Consider the following 16,044-nt stretch of genomic DNA (forward strand, 5'->3'; position numbering starts at 1 on the left):
TGAGCCCTGATTCTACTCTGGATTTCATGCATTGGAATGCTGTCAATTCTGCAGCTAAATTATGCACAAAATTAATATATGGTCAACAAATAAATTATAGTTGTTATATTCAGATACAAAAGCATAATTATACACAGGTGACTACTGACATTGCCAGTGTTTCTCTCTCCGCTCTGATAAATTGCTTTGTGGGCTCTAAAGAGGACCTTTAAAAAGTGGCCAGTTTTTGCTCTTATTTTATTCCCACTGCTGTCCTGAATATTCAATTTCTTGTTGTTTTTTCCATGGTTCCAGAGTTATGGGCCTTTTCATTTAGTGCTAATATTTACGCTCTTTACTAAGGGGGCGTGGCTCATATGGTAATTATGCAGTGCAGCATAAAGCCACACGCCCAGAGGATCTTATGAGCCACGCCTCCTTGTAAAGACCATAAATATTTGCACTAAAGATAAAGGCCCATATTATGGGAAAACAAAAGCAAAGAACAGATTACCCAGGGGAGCAGAAGTAATAAAATAAGATCAAAAACTGGCCACGAGTGACCTGATAACTGGTCCCCTTTAAGATTCAGCTTAGGCAGATTTCCATTTACGGTATCTGATTTAGGATCAGTTTTTTCCTGCCTCAACGGATCACAACCTGCATCAAAACTAGTTTCTACTTCAAAATCCTGGAGAGAGATAGAAAAACGCAGAATGCGACGTTTCACCATAGGAATTCTTGACAAATCTCAATCTGGGTCAAAAACTGATGGACTGAATGAATGGGAACAAACTTTTAGAAGCTAAATTCACCACTGAATATTGTGTTTTGTCCTATTAATACTTTTTTTATGTTTGGTACATGAGTTAGATTATTTTCCAGGCACCTGAGTCGTTTTGGAAACACTTCTACAAATATCATGCAAATAACTAAATGCCCTTGTATTATTGGTACAAAAATATGGAAAGCGCTCCTTGTGTAAATCTATGGATCTGGATCTGTTTTCAATACCAGATTGTGTACTGTTCACCTGGGGAGGTTGTGCATAGCGGGCACAACACTGTAGAGGGTGTGTGAGTGCAGAGGTGCCCTATATACAATATCAATGAAGATAAGGTAATGTGGACAAGAAAAAGAAAGTAATGCCAGCTTACCATTGGAGAAAGTACTTACAGCACCTGCATTTGTTACTAAAAACTCTTTTTTCTATCCTGTTCAGTCTCGTGCAGGTTGCATGGACAAATTTCAGGATACAGTAGAGAGAGAATTAAAGATGTGACCCATTACAACAGCTCAGGACATAACCTCCCATTATCCTTAAAAACTGCACTGTCTGAGCTGTCCCTTATGGGTGACACAATATTTAAGATGTCTGACAAGGGAGGTGTGGTGGTTATAATGGACAAAGATTTATATGCATCTAAGATAAACAGTATGTTGGAAGATCGCTCTACTTACCATCAATTGTCATCAGATCCTACCTCCAACTATTTACAACATACTGCTGATCTGATTAATGAAGGGTTTGTCTTGGGGTTTCTTAAGAAAAAAAAACTGATTACCTCACTGTTAAGCATGCTGTTACCCCAATTCTGCACGCACTGCCCAAGATCCATAGGGAAACCAAACCGCTACCTATAAGACCCATTACAAATGGAATCGGTTCTGCAAACAAAATTTTGGGTGATTGATTGGATTCCCTTTTGCAACTCCTATCAGAATGTTCCCCTGGATATATAAAAGACTCCAGAGACATCCTGGACCAACTCTTTAGGAAAAAATGGTCATGCAAATTTTTGTGAACTGCATGTGATGTAATCTCCTTATGTACCTCTATTCCACAACACATGGCTTTGGAGGCTCTAACTTTTCACCTTAACAAATATAGCAACTATAATCCAACTCTCCAAAATTACATTATCCAAATTACCTCATTTCTCATGTACCACATCTACTTTTTATTTGATGGCTCTTTCTATTTACAACATTGAGGCTTTTCAATGGGAGCTAAATTCTTCTCCTCATTGGCAAATTTAGTGATGTCCTACGGGAAGAGTTGTTCTTTAGTGATGAGTGAGTATACTTGTCGCTCGGGTTTTCCCGAGCATGATCAGATAAACCTGAGCAACGAGTATACTCGCTTATCACTATTGTTCTTGTATTCCCTGAATAACCCTTTTCTGGGCTCCATCGAGTGGTATGGCAGCTGCATTGACGATGCACTCCTCATTTGGAGTGACGATGAGTCTGCCATACCACTCTTTGGTGAATATATCAATTCACTATCAGCCATAACCTTTCTAAGGTAACTTTTATGGATTTGGAATTTACTGGTGTGATGGATGAACTTATCATTTCTCCTATATTCAGAAAACCATTAGCAGGTAATATAATCACGCATTATAAGAGTAGTCACCCCAAACATGTAGCTAAAGGAGTTCCCACAGGCAAATACATCTGTTTCAAACAAAATTGCAGTAATCCCACCAATTGTATGGTCAAAAACAATCAGCTGAATAACAGACTTGCCAAGCGGGGATATCCCACCAAGGTACTAAAAGGTGCACAATCCATCTCACATAAAAAAGCAGGTCTTCATTACTTGGCCATAAAGAGCCCAACCATAACACTACTACCTATTTACACAAGCCAGTTTTTTCTACACAATATAGCCAGCAATTTTCCCATATTAAAAAAATTGTATTAAAATATTGGTATGTGCACATGCTATGGATTTGGCTGCGGATCCGCAGCAGTTTTCCATGCGGTGTACAGTACCATGTAAACCTATGGAAAACGAAATCCGCTGTGCACATGCTGTGGAAAATTCCGTGCAGATTTGCTGCGGTTCATTTTCCTTAGCATGTCAATTCTTTGTGCGGATTCAGCAGCGTTTTTACACCTCTTCCATTATATGAATATGCAGAAAATCCGCAGTAAATCTGCACTGAATCCGCAGGTAAAATGCAGGTAATTTTACCTGCGGATTCAGCCAAATCCACGTGGAAAAATCCGCAGCCAAATCCGCAACATGTGCACATACACTAAGAGGACGATATCCTCTCCTCTATTCTCCAATCCGGATATTCAATAGTTGCTAAAAAAAAGCACCTTCGTTGGCAAATCAGCTTTTCCTCCAGAGCTAAACCTGCAAGTTGTACCTGGCTTAGCTTCAAAGGCTTTATTCGCTGTGGAGCTCGGCGACGTAGAACCTGTAGTTTTGCTCGCCAATATTCATCTGTCTCTAACTCGACTAATAGTCAGAATTTTAATATTAAACAATTTAGAAATTGTAATACTCACCATGTCATCTATGCTATTGAATGTACAGCTTGAAATAAAATATATATTGGATGTACATCTCGCAAGCTAAAAATCCATATTAACGAACATATTAATTATATTATCAATAATAATCATAACAACGGACACATCTTCTGCAACCAAACATTTTATTGATATACACTGTGGCAATATTTTCATCTCTTAAAATTTTTGGCTTTGAAAAAATTAATACACCTGCTTGAGGTGGTGATGTGGGAGGCGTCTATTGGTAAGAGAAGCTTTTTTGGATTTTCAATTTAGGTACCCGATTTTCATTGGGACTAAATCTGAGGAACGAAATGACTTACCATTATTGAAATTTTGGATTTTCTTTATTTTTTGCCATTCATTTCCTCCCCACCTCTGCCTCCTTTCCTGCACATTTACTTTAATTAAATTATCTTGTGTCTTTATGTTTTGCTTTTTATTTTATTTTCATTATTTTTGGTTTCTTTTTCACATTATTTGTTGGTCTTAATTGTCTAATTATTTTTCATGTGTGTTGATTTCACTTCACCTGTGTATTTAAGACTGCCATTTGGTCATTTGTAACTAAAGCTTTATAAAGAACAACCATGTTTGAAACACGTTGCTTGCTGACCATCCTGTCTTTGATTTTTTTAAACCTTGATTGAATAAAGACTACATATGATATTTTACCAGACACTGGAACTCCTTTTCCTTTTTCAACAAGGTAATGTGGGTTATACTCACTGCAATGGAAGAGTAATGAGGAGACTCCTGGCTGAGGCGACCAACCCACCCGACGCGCGTTTCAGCAAGAACCTTTGTTAACTGCTTCCTCAGATACAATAAAAACTATTCATATAACTGACTTTGGACATCTTTCATTCACTGGCAGTGCCCAGAATATCCCGCAAGTTTTTTCTTATTCTCAAATCACTTTTCTGTTCATATGTTCTGTCTTATGAGCATTTTTTTTTCCACTTTAAGTTTTGAAAAACATTTAATGGGAAAAAAAGGAAGGGCAAGTCTCTTTTTTGAAGTGGCTCCTGATTCACTGCAAACTTGTCATTGTCCAATCAAAAGTCAGCAGAAATAACACTTCAGGAAATAAACTCTATATAAACATTTCAAAAACTCTTCAAACCATGCCAAGAAACAAAACATTTTTTCCCCAAAACTCACCAAACAATAGTGTTCACTTAAAATCTCATAGTTCTTGACAACGTAAAAAAAAAAAATCAGTGTGCACACAAAGCTTTAATCAGTTGCTTATTTTACTTTCTCCACAGGCACGCATTCTGGCCACGCCATTCCTTCTTTTTATCCTACTTAGGGAGTTTGAGACCCACAAAAGTTAATAGCATTGGTCAAGAGTCAAGACTCAAGACTCCCTGTAACATCATGTTATTACAGTAGAAAAAGATAGTGACTCCAACTTTGGTGTAAAATTAGTAGAACAGCCTGGTGGCCTAACAGGGAGATCCAGTAGTGTACCAACAAGTAGATCACCTTCTACTATTTGTCCACCTCTACTATGGACTGTGTAAATATGGCTGATGATATTTTAAAATCCAAAAGTTGGTTAAACTACAGAAACCATAAATTTTTGAGACTGGAACTATTAAGGGGGTTGGGTTGTCTTACACTTTAACATTGATGACCTATCCTTTGGAAAGGTGATCAATGACTGCTTGGTGGGGGTGCGACGCTTGGCGCTCCTGCCAATTAGCTGTTCTCAGTGTTGGCAAGAAGTGCTCAGTTGCAGAGCTGAAACTTCGTCGACAGAATAGTTGTGAATGTGCAGTACACCGGGAACAGCGGATCAGTGGAGGTGCCGGGTGCCGCACCTCCACCGATTAATTACCTCTCCTAAAGATACGCCATCAATGTTAAAGTCCTGGACAACCCCTTTAAGAAAGGTTGCCCAGGAATAGACAACCCCTTTAAAATGTGTCGTTTTTTTTCCAATCACGTAAATAGCGCGATCATCAATCTAGATATCACTACACTGCGTTAACCCTTCACCTACCTAGTGCTGAGGAGTTAAAACTGCTGACAGACGCTTTAAAACATTGTTGCACTCTGGATTTCGGACCTGTCAAAAACCACAGTCCTCTCAAAAAGAAATGTTATATTTTTTGTGTGAACAAGGCTTTAAAAAAATAAAATAAATAATAATAATTATAAAGCCTTTTTATGTGCCATCATTTTGTTTCAATTCACAACCTTAAAAATCACAGAATAAACGAAATCCCTGCTAAGAGGCGCAGTTATTTTTTATTGTTTTTATGCTGTGCATACTTTGGTTTATACCTTTGGCTTTGTAGACAAATCTGGTTTCATGTTATCTTCAGCGGGGCTGTAATGACTTTAAAAATGACTATTTTATCATCATAGAACAGATTTTACCTCCAGCCTGGAAGTCACAGATAGAGCAAACGTTTTAATCTACCTGCCACTATTTACCACTCCAAGATCTGAGACAGCGCCGATACGTAATAGTGCTTCAGTGCGCTCGATCTAAAAGCGACTGCATTCGGCTCCACATCTGTCCTTTCCCCTTTTGCTGTTCGTTACTTTGCCTAAGTTTTCCCTGGTGTGCGTAAAGTGATAAATGGGTCTTTCACAGTTTTACGATAAGACAGTAGAAAAGTTCTGATATTTTTCTTGGAATTAGGAATCTGGAAAAGAGAAAGGAAAACAGATTCAAACTAGTTTAGGGTGAAAATCACACGGCATCAAAAACATTTCACTGCATAAAAACCTTAGAGGGGTTGTCCATAGCTAAAAAAGGGTCCGAGCTGCATTACTAAACAGAACTAAACGACAAGGGAGGCGCCAATTCCGAAAGATAAAAAATATTAAACTTATTTCTCTAACCATGGAATACCCCATTAAATACACTTATGCAGCAATGTGGTATTTAATTTCTGCATATATGATAATGTGAGAATGTTTATCTTGATAAATATTAGGTTTCTAAAAGTTAAAAACTGAAGATTCAAATTTTAACAGATGTTACAAAAAACTTGTGATTTACACTAAACATGTAATTTTTTTTGCATGCTGCAAATGCCGCTGTTCTCCTGATTCTGACGCTGCATTTCTTTTGTTCCTGCACCTCCTCATTCCTGAGATATGGCCCCTTCTTCCCTGTATATAGTCTTTTTAGACAAGTGTGCGTGGTCACCACCTCTTCTCTATGAGAGTCTTCCTGAGGACTGCGCCCACTTGGATAAAAAGACTAGAGTTACATACATGGAGGAGAGGGACATATCCATGGAATGGGGAGGTGCAGGAACAAAAAATAAACAATGCCAGATTCAAGAGAACAGCAGCACATACACCAGGCAAACATTACACATTTAAAGTATGATTTGTGACAAATCCTCTTTACAGACATTAAAAAAGTTTTCAAAAAGAGAGAAAAAATGACTTTTTTTCGGGAACACACCTTGTCATTGGTATTGATGTTAACTCTTATGCATTTTAGTACCAGTATTTCTGGAGAGAAAGTCGATTTTTTTTACTTAATGGGTTGCTCCACTACTTTTACAACTGTGGGAAAAAGTGTTTGCTCCCTTCCTGATTTCCTGTTCTTTTGCATGTTTGTCACACTTAAATCTTTCAGATCACCAAACAAATTTAAATATTAGACAAAGATAACATAAGTAAACAAAAAATGCAATTTTTAAATGAAGGTCTTTATTATTAAGGTAAAAAGAGATCCAAACCTACAGGGCCCTGTGTGAAAAAGTGATTGCCCCCCACCTTAAAACATAAATTAACTGTGAGTTCAAATTCCCTAGCCACACCCAGGCCTGGTTACTGCCACACCTGCTCTCAATCAAGAATTTACTTAAATAGGACCTGCCTGACAAAGTGAAAGTAGACCAAAATATCCTCAAAAGCTAGACATCGTGCCATGATCCAAAGAAATGCTGGAACAAATGAGAAGCAAAGTAATTGAGATCTATCAGTCTGAAAACGGTTATAAAACCATTTCTAAAGCTTTGGGACTCCAGCGAACCACAGTGAGAGCCATTATCCACAAATGGAGAAAACATGTAACAGTGGTGAACCTGCCCAGGAGCGGCCAGCAGACTAAAATTACCCCAAGAGCAAAGCACAGCAGTGACTCATCCAAGAGGTCACAAAACACCCCACAACTACATCCACTAAATCTGCAAGCCTCACTTGCCTCAGTTAAGGTCAGTGTTCATGACTCCACCACAAGAAAGAGACTGGGCAAAAATGGCCTGCTTGGGAAAGTTCCAAGACAAAAACCGTGGCTCAGCAATGAGAATGTAAAGGCTTGTCTCAGTTTTGCCAGAAAACTTCTGCTTATTCTGGCATTAAGAGTCCAGTGGGTGGTCCTACTCATTGATTGTCAACCTTTCCTGTATAGGTGTGCTTTTATTGATAGATGTCAATCGCCAGTAGGACAAACCAATAGACTGTTAACTAAAATACTAGTTAGGAATCTTTACCCCATTTAAAGTATTTTGGTCCCATAAAGTCAAATGGTCAGACCCTTTGAAATTTGATCATATTCCGTACACTTCATGTTGTACCTCATTCGAGGAAGGGGGGAATTACAGGAGCATGATGCAGTTTAAAGATCATCCCTTTCCAATGCACACTTGCACACAGATCATGTAATAGAAAAGTCTATAATATGACCTTTGGTCACCCTTTTTGGCCTATTAAGAGGCCCAATGTTTGAATGCTATTGACTACTTAATGGTCTACATTCCTTAAGAGCAAGTGTAATTGGGCAAGGTTGTAGCCCTGATTTTGGAGAAGTTGGCAGCATCTTAATGTGCCATCTTTTCTGCACTCATTAGCCAAGGCTACAGTGCCATCGGAACAGCCATAATAGCGGCTCTCTATACCTGCAGTATAACTGCCGGCCCATTATTTCATCAGCCATTCTTGCTTACAGTGGAAATTTTCTATTCTTACAATAAAATCTGAAACCTGCGCTTTTATTTATCTCTTCTTGCTAAATTGTTCACTGTGCATTTCCTGACCTCGGATTATGCAATCTGCATTTTTTTTTTTTTTGTAATTTAATCATCTATGCAAGCAATTTTTAAACGTGTTTTCTTTGCAATAGATCATGAGGTAATGAAGCATAGAACAAGAGAGATGTATTAAGGATAAACAATTCAAAGAGAGCCGTAAATTCACTCGGCGCTGCGGATATTGTGAGACCGCGACTACGTTTTGGAATGTAATTCCTCGTAATAAGGTTCCGAGCTGAAACCATTGTTTATTCCTGCAAAATGACGAGAGCGATCAACATTAATAATCAGTATTCCATTCATTTAAATTAAAACATCAGGGCACAGAGTGGAGAGCCTTTGGCCATTTGGGATAATTGGCTCATTTATTTGCATTAGTTATGCATTTGTCAGTGCTAAAGTTCCTACGGTTTAGTTATGATGAATTGGAATTAACACTTTTCACAATTCCAAATTACTTTTTCTGTATGTGATGAAAATTTGGCAGTCATATTTTTGTAATTTTCTTGATGAGCGGTTTGCAGTGTAATAATCTTGTTATTGCAAGAGAATCTGAAACTTATCTTGCTCACATCATCTCTTTCCTTTTATCATCAACCTGCTCTGATTTCATAACATTTCTGGATCAAGCTGCTCAGAATGAGAACAGAGTCGGACAAGTGCATGTGTTTCCTCCCGAATGCTCAGACAGTTTTATCCATGCTCCATTTCTGTGTCCATTTTTTACACCCATGTGACATTCCAGTTTATACATCGACAGGTAATGAAATCCAGTTTCCCATGTGGAAGCACCACTCCGTTTTTTGTTTTTTCTTAAAGTGGTGCCAATAATAAAAGTTCCATCCCTGCCCCTAGTCTCATAGTCGACAGCTGCCATCTTCTGTTATTGGTGCCGCTTCGTTCGTCTTCTGTAGTTTGTGACCTGCCGGTTCGCTCTAGGGTATGCTAGGTGAACCGAAAGCCACAACTAAATGCAAGTCTACAAGAGCTAGAACAAGTCCAAGATGAGGTTCTTAAAAACACACACTGAGAGCCTGTGTCACGTCGGCAGCGATGACCGCTGCCGTTCCAGCAGTGGCGGGGCCCGCCGCCGCCTGTACTCATCTGCCCTCGGCTCGCCACGCTGTGCCCGCCTCCTCCTCGCTCCCGTCCTCCCGGCGCATCATGTGCGCTCGCCCTAGGTCGCGGGCGTGTGCTCTGCAGGTTCCTTAACCCTGCAGCGCCCGCCCAGAAGTCTGGCCGCCCAATTAGACTGCAGCACGGGCTATATCAGGTGTCTCCAAGATGGTGAAGACACCTGATTATCGTGTGCAGTACCTTGCGGTATTCTGACCAAGTTGTAGAGGTTCTTCCCCACAACTCTCTCTGAATTCCTGCTTTGTACTCCTTGTTCAGTCCTTTACTTCGTCTTTGTACTCCGGGTTCAGTCCTGTACTCCGTCCTTGTACTCCTTGTTCAGTCCTGTACTCCGTCCTTGTACTCCTTGTTCAGTTCTGTACTCGGTCCTCCGTCCTGTACTTCCTACTCAGTCCCGCACTTCGCACTCACTCCCGTACTCCTGTACTCAGTCCTGCACTCCGCACTCCATTCTGTACTCACTTAGTCCTGTACTCCGCCCCGTGTGCATGGGCCCGTCCTGTATCCCTGGTTAGTCTTGTGCTCTGGTTCTGCCAGTCCCTCTCTGGTCCTTTGATCCGCCCCTCTTGGTTCTAGCTGTCGCGGTGTCTGTCTTCCAAGGGCCTGACCCTAACGGTCCCTGTATAGGGGTCGGTTCCACGTGGCGCGCTCGCCCCCGGGATCTCCAGTTCCGCGATCCAGAGGGTCCACTCTTGGACGTTACCTTCCTGGTCGTCACAGCCTGTGACTACCGGTCAATCAAAAGTTGGTGACACGGGACCAGAGCACCAACGGGAACAGCAGAAGATGGTGGCGGCTGGTAAATATAAAACTAGGGTCAGGGAACTTATATTAGGAGTGCACTCCAGCGCTGAAATTTATAAAAAGCTGGAATGGTGCTTTAATCACTGCAATGTATCAGTAAAAATTGGATGCTACACAGAAGATCCATGCGTGATCTGATTTTTCTTAGGCTCCCATAAGCTTAAATGGGCAACGTTTCATCCAAAACTCAAAAGATAATAGTACATGCTGCAATTTTTTTTTCACAAGGACATTCGGCCCAGGGGATAAAACTGTCATCTGAACGGTCCTACTGATATAAATTGGTTAGTATGCTGTCCAAATTTTCCTTATGTTTAAGATTCTCCTTGCGCGTCTGTCAATAGAAGATTGAAAGTGACTACAGAAATTCGTCTAGAGCCCGGAAAACTAGTATTTTGTACCAATATATATTTAACTTCAGTGAGATACGGTTTGCATAAATTGATTTGTAACAGTTGATATTAAAGAAAATATTATAATCGCTTGCGTTGTTTTTCTCTGATGTGTACAGAGAACACAATGTGCTTAGTAATAACATTACAGTGAGTGCAAATGACAAACTCTACAACTGTGTGTACTACATTATATGAATACCCATTTTGCATTGTTATTGATGTCGATTGACAATGGAAGACCACAAACCCAAGTGTCAGACCACAATCCTGTTCCTGTGAGATTAGATCCAGACAAGTATTGGCAAAATATCAGCAGGACTCATCAATTCCATTTCCCAAATAGTGAAAGTCGTTTACAGCTGTAAAACCCACATATTATCTCCATTTACATTATTATGCCTTTTTTCCATCTGTGTTTGGAATTTTTACAGTTAGAGAAAATAACAGTTTATGGTTTAGAATTATGACAGGAGACAAGATATTATGACTGTAAACACTTATCAATAATCACCCCAAGAACAAAACAAAAATCTCCTTGTATGTGATTTGTGACTTTAAGAAGCACTGTAATCAGTTTGTTCCTCTTAATATATTGCAGTCATCATATTATATAGCACTATGTACTTACAATTGCTCATTTCAGCCTTTCTATCCAGTAAATTCTTCTCTTTTTCATTAGGTCTATGACATCACGTGATTAAAAACTGACTAGCTGAATCCTTCTAAGCTTTGTGTAGATACAGGAGGTCCATTTTCCCTGCATGACTCATGAGTCACTGCAAAAGTCCCTGACAGGGGGGGGAAAAAGGAGCAGCTGGGTCAAGAGTTGAAGAGGGGAATGATAAATGTAGGGAAAATAGACTTCCTGTTTCTATACAGTGCAGAGAAAACAGAAGAATTGACTGGGTAGAAAAGCAAAATGAGCAATTGTAAGTACATAGTGCTATATAACATGATGACTGCAATATATTAAGAGGAAAAAAAATTTGATGGGATGAGTCTTCTTTAAGTTGGTCATACATATTAGACTTATGTCGGCTGAAACCTCCATTATTGATGGGCTCAGCCGACAGTCTCATGTGTAAGGGAGCACTGGCCAACTGATGGTTGCCAGGGATGTCAATCGGGCATGTCCGATTTTGGACTGCTGATCGTATTGTTCTTACTGAGATTGTTCTTACATGTCAACTGGTGGATTTCTCATAGAGAACACAGGAGCACTCGGCCCAGAGGCAAAGCTGCTGCTTTTTCCTTTCCCCTAGACTCTGACAAGCTTGGCTTTGATTGGATAGTTTCAGAGTTTGCAGGGAATAAACCCATGTATCGGGTATCAAGTTATCCTTTTTATCCTATAGGAGCTTTAAAATAAAAAGGCACAAGGCATATTGTTTAAGAAAAGGTCTAGCAGAATCGTAATTATTTGCTAAATATTAAAGTAGCATTCTATACACAGTCCCCCAATATATATTCTGTAATTCAACCAGTACTGCCTTATTTAGTTGTATACTTCTCTCCAGTTAAGTCATGTGATTTTATGGTGGTCTCTTGAGGTTTTTATGTTCTCTTCAGGGATTAACATCTCAGGCACCAGAACCACCTGAATGGTGTATATACATGGACTGCATCACCAAAATGTTCTACAGTATGAGGCAGGTGCAAAATCTTCTATCACAGGTACTGATGATTAGACAGGCTGCAAGCAGGCAGACTTTAATTATTTCACTGGCATGAAGCCATATCTAAGTCAGTTGTCATGCTTCTGGGTTCGAACCCTTGAGCCTGTATTTTGTGGTTAGCTTCTCTCTCCAGTAAGCCACAGTGGACACACCTTTTCGCTTCGGTGTTTAACTTCAGTTATCCTGGCTGCAGTATTTTTAAGGGTAACAGGTGTTTTCTTTCACTTATTTGTCTGCCCTATCATGTTTCTGGTGCAGCTTTATAGTCTTTCACCCTGCTGGCATTTCTTGCTGGTAATAGTTTCTTTTGGATAGCCAGCCACTCTGTTATAGTTTAAAGCCAGTCAGTGAAATACCAGCTAGGGTTTTTCTCTTTTGCTGCTTCTGTTCTTTTCTCTGCTCCTATCTTCTGTTTCTTTTCAGCAAATAGGCGGCACATTATACTTTATTTTGTATTTCTTGTTTTTTCATACTCACTCTGGCATCTTTTCCCGTTTCAGCACACTTTCCCTTTTGTAGGTCATTTACACTATGCTCTGCCCTCTGGTTCTTTAGAAGATGTGAGAATCGCTCAACGACCTTTCAGGCAGCATAGGTCAGAGCTGCCATTGTTTAGTCAGTGATTAGGGCTATCTCAGCTCACATAGGAACCTCTAGGGACTGTGAGGTCAGGATCTCTCGTCTGTAAAGGAACCGACAATCTGTTCCAATTTTTAGCTTAACCTATTTACCCGAGTGAGTTGCTACACTAGCATAACACCAGTTCTTATGTGAAGAGTTGGGAACCTCTGCAATGACTTCACCCTTGGTACAGTGCCCAATTGCTAGTGCCGTCTTCCACTGCTTCTGTTTTAACTGAAGACCAGCACAAAAAAGTAATAAAATATATTACAGGTTATTAAGCCAAAACTTTTTTAAGTTGATTTATCTTGACCTATTAAATGCTGTGCAGTTCTGACATTAACATCATAGTATTCAGGGCTTGTCCACATAGGGGAGCGCTGCAGTGCATGTGCAAGTGTACAAATCATCAGATTACTATCAGTTAGCAGTGCTGCTGGCTAATTATAATCTAAAGGGCCCGCTTACATAGCATATATCAGTTGCATTATATATACAGTGGGGAAAAAAAGTATTTAGTCAGTCAGCAATAGTGCAAGTTCCACCACTTAAAAAGATGAGAGGCGTCTGTAATTTACATCATAGGTAGACCTCAACTATGGGAGACAAACTGAGAAAAAAAAATCCAGAAAATCACATTGTCGTTTTTTTTTCATTTTATTTGCATATTATGGTGGAAAATAAGTATTTGGTCAGAAACAAAATTTCATCTCAATACTTTGTGATATATCCTTTGCTGGCAATGACAGAGGTCAAAAGTTTTCTGTAAGTCTTCACAAGGTTGCCACACACTGTTGTTGGTATGTTGGCCCATTCCTCCATGCAGATCTCCTCTAGAGCAGTGATGTTTTTGGCTTTTCGCTTGGCAACACGGACTTTCAACTCCCTCCAAAGGTTTTCTATAGGGTTGAGATCTGGAGACTGGCTAGGCCACTCCAGGACCTTGAAATGCTTCTTACGAAGCCACTCCTTCATTGCCCTGGCGGTGTGCTTTGGATCATTGTCATGTTGAAAGACCCAGCCACGTTTCATCTTCAATGCCCTTGCTGATGGAAGGAGGTTTGCACTCAAAATCTCACGATACATGGCCCCATTCATTCTTTCATGTACCCGGATCAGTCGTCCTGGCCCCTTTGCAGTGAAACAGCCCCAAAGCATGATGTTTTCACCACCATGCTTTACAGTAGGTATGGTGTTTGATGGATGCAACTCAGTATTCTTTTTCCTCCAAACACGACAAGTTGTGTTTCTACCAAACAGTTCCAGTTTGGTTTCATCAGACCATAGGACATTCTCCCAAAACTCCTCTGGATCATCCAAATGCTCTCTAGCAAACTTCAGATGGGCCCGGACATGTACAGGCTTAAGCAGTGGGACACGTCTGGCACTGCAGGATCTGAGTCCATGGTGGCGTAGTGTGTTACTTATGGTAGGCCTTGTTACATTGGTCCCAGCTCTCTGCAGTTCATTCACTAGGTCCCCCCGCGTGGTTCTGGGATTTTTGTTCACCGTTCTTGTGATCATTCTGACCCCACGGGGTGGGATTTTGCGTGGAGCACCAGATCGAGGGAGATTATCAGTGGTCGTGTATGTCTTCCATTTTCTAATTATTGCTCCCACAGTTGATTTCTTCACTCCAAGCTGGTTGGCTATTGCAGATTCAGTCTTCCCAGCCTGGTGCAGGGCTACAATTTTGTTTCTGGTGTCCTTTGACAGCTCTTTGGTCTTCACCATAGTGGAGTTTGGAGTCAGACTGTTTGAGGGTGTGCAAAGGTGTCTTTTTATACTGATAACAAGTTTAAACAGGTGCCATTACTACAGGTAATGAGTGGAGGAAAGAGGAGACTCTTAAAGAAGAAGTTACAGGTCTGTGAGAGCCAGAAATCTTGATTGCTTGTTTCTGACCAAATACTTATTTTCCACCATAATATGCAAATAAAATGAAAAAAAAACAGACAATGTGATTATCTGGATTTTTTTTTCTCAGTTTGTCTCCCATAGTTGAGGTCTACCTATGATGTAAATTACAGACGCCTCTCATCTTTTTAAGTGGTGGAACTTGCACTATTGCTGACTGACTAAATACTTTTTTTCCCCACTGTATATAAGTATAGTAACACTTCATCATAATAAACTGTGTATTCTAAGACCATAGATGAAAAGCTCTTCCTAGTGTAGTACATGTGCTGCAGACATTCACATTCCCATAAGTAACCTTGGAATGGTCCAGGATCCAGATCAATGCAAATACAGAAGCTTTTCCTATTGTAGACTATCCAGGACACAGATGAGAATTGACCACAGCATCGTATGGTAAATCAATCATTTTATTATCTCTGAGGACAAATGGGAAGGCGCCAATGTATAGTGCTTATCACTGTGTGCTGGGTTTACACAGTAAATATGTCTGATCATGTCAGGGTCATATACAGAAAGGATTATCTAGTATGAAAAATACTTTAAAGGGATTGTCTCACTTTCTATCATCAGAAACCCTCTGCTGCACAAGGTCTCGGTTTCCTGAATACCGGGGGATCGGTGCGCTCCTGATAACTGACAAGTGGGGCTGGCAGCATGGCAGAGCCTCTGGACCAAACTGCATGCTCTCAATGCTGCTAGCGGAGGCAGTATCAGAGGTGTATTGGGGCACTAGAGCTTACAGTATCCCGTCATCCAGCCACCCCTAGAGCAGTGCTTGCAAATCGCGTAGCAAAAAGCTTGCAATTGTGCGCTCCTTACCTAGGAGACAGGATACCTCTGAGGAGGTCAGTAATCTTGGCAACTAGCTGCAAACTATACAATAAGGTAATCATTTAACAAATGAAACAGTTGTTTAGTTTTCCAATCACACAATTATCCAGAAAAGTTCGGCAAACTCTAAGAATAGTAGAGATCTCTCGAAAGCACATAGATCTCTGCGGTGATCCATATCGTAACCTCACACTTTGCTTTTGCTTCCCTTCTTTCCTGGGTTCTGCACACAGTCAGTGTCTAACCAGCACTCTGACAAAGGTCTGAAGAGTAGTTTAGCCTCTGGCCAGTGGTTTATAAGAAAGGGTAGGTCTGGTCTCAGGTCTTTTATACAGGGGGTCCGTAAACAAATGTCTGTAA

At 40.3% G+C, this 16,044-nt stretch overlaps 1 long non-coding RNA gene across 1 annotated transcript in view; it reads right to left on the reverse strand.

The window, feature by feature from the left end:
• Positions 1-5,526: 5,526 nt before the first annotated feature.
• Positions 5,527-16,044, reverse strand: part of LOC141049403 (uncharacterized) — a 31,115-nt gene continuing 20,597 nt past the window's right edge. The window contains exon 2 of the long non-coding RNA XR_012220344.1: positions 5,527-5,954. This is a non-coding gene — a long non-coding RNA (uncharacterized lncRNA). The remainder of the gene's footprint in view (positions 5,955-16,044) is intronic.

The sequence above is a fragment of the Dendrobates tinctorius genome, unplaced genomic scaffold, assembly GCF_039654945.1.
Source record: "Dendrobates tinctorius isolate UK_male_01 unplaced genomic scaffold, ASM3965494v1 ptg000143l, whole genome shotgun sequence".
Classification (NCBI taxonomy): Eukaryota; Metazoa; Chordata; class Amphibia; order Anura; family Dendrobatidae; genus Dendrobates; species Dendrobates tinctorius.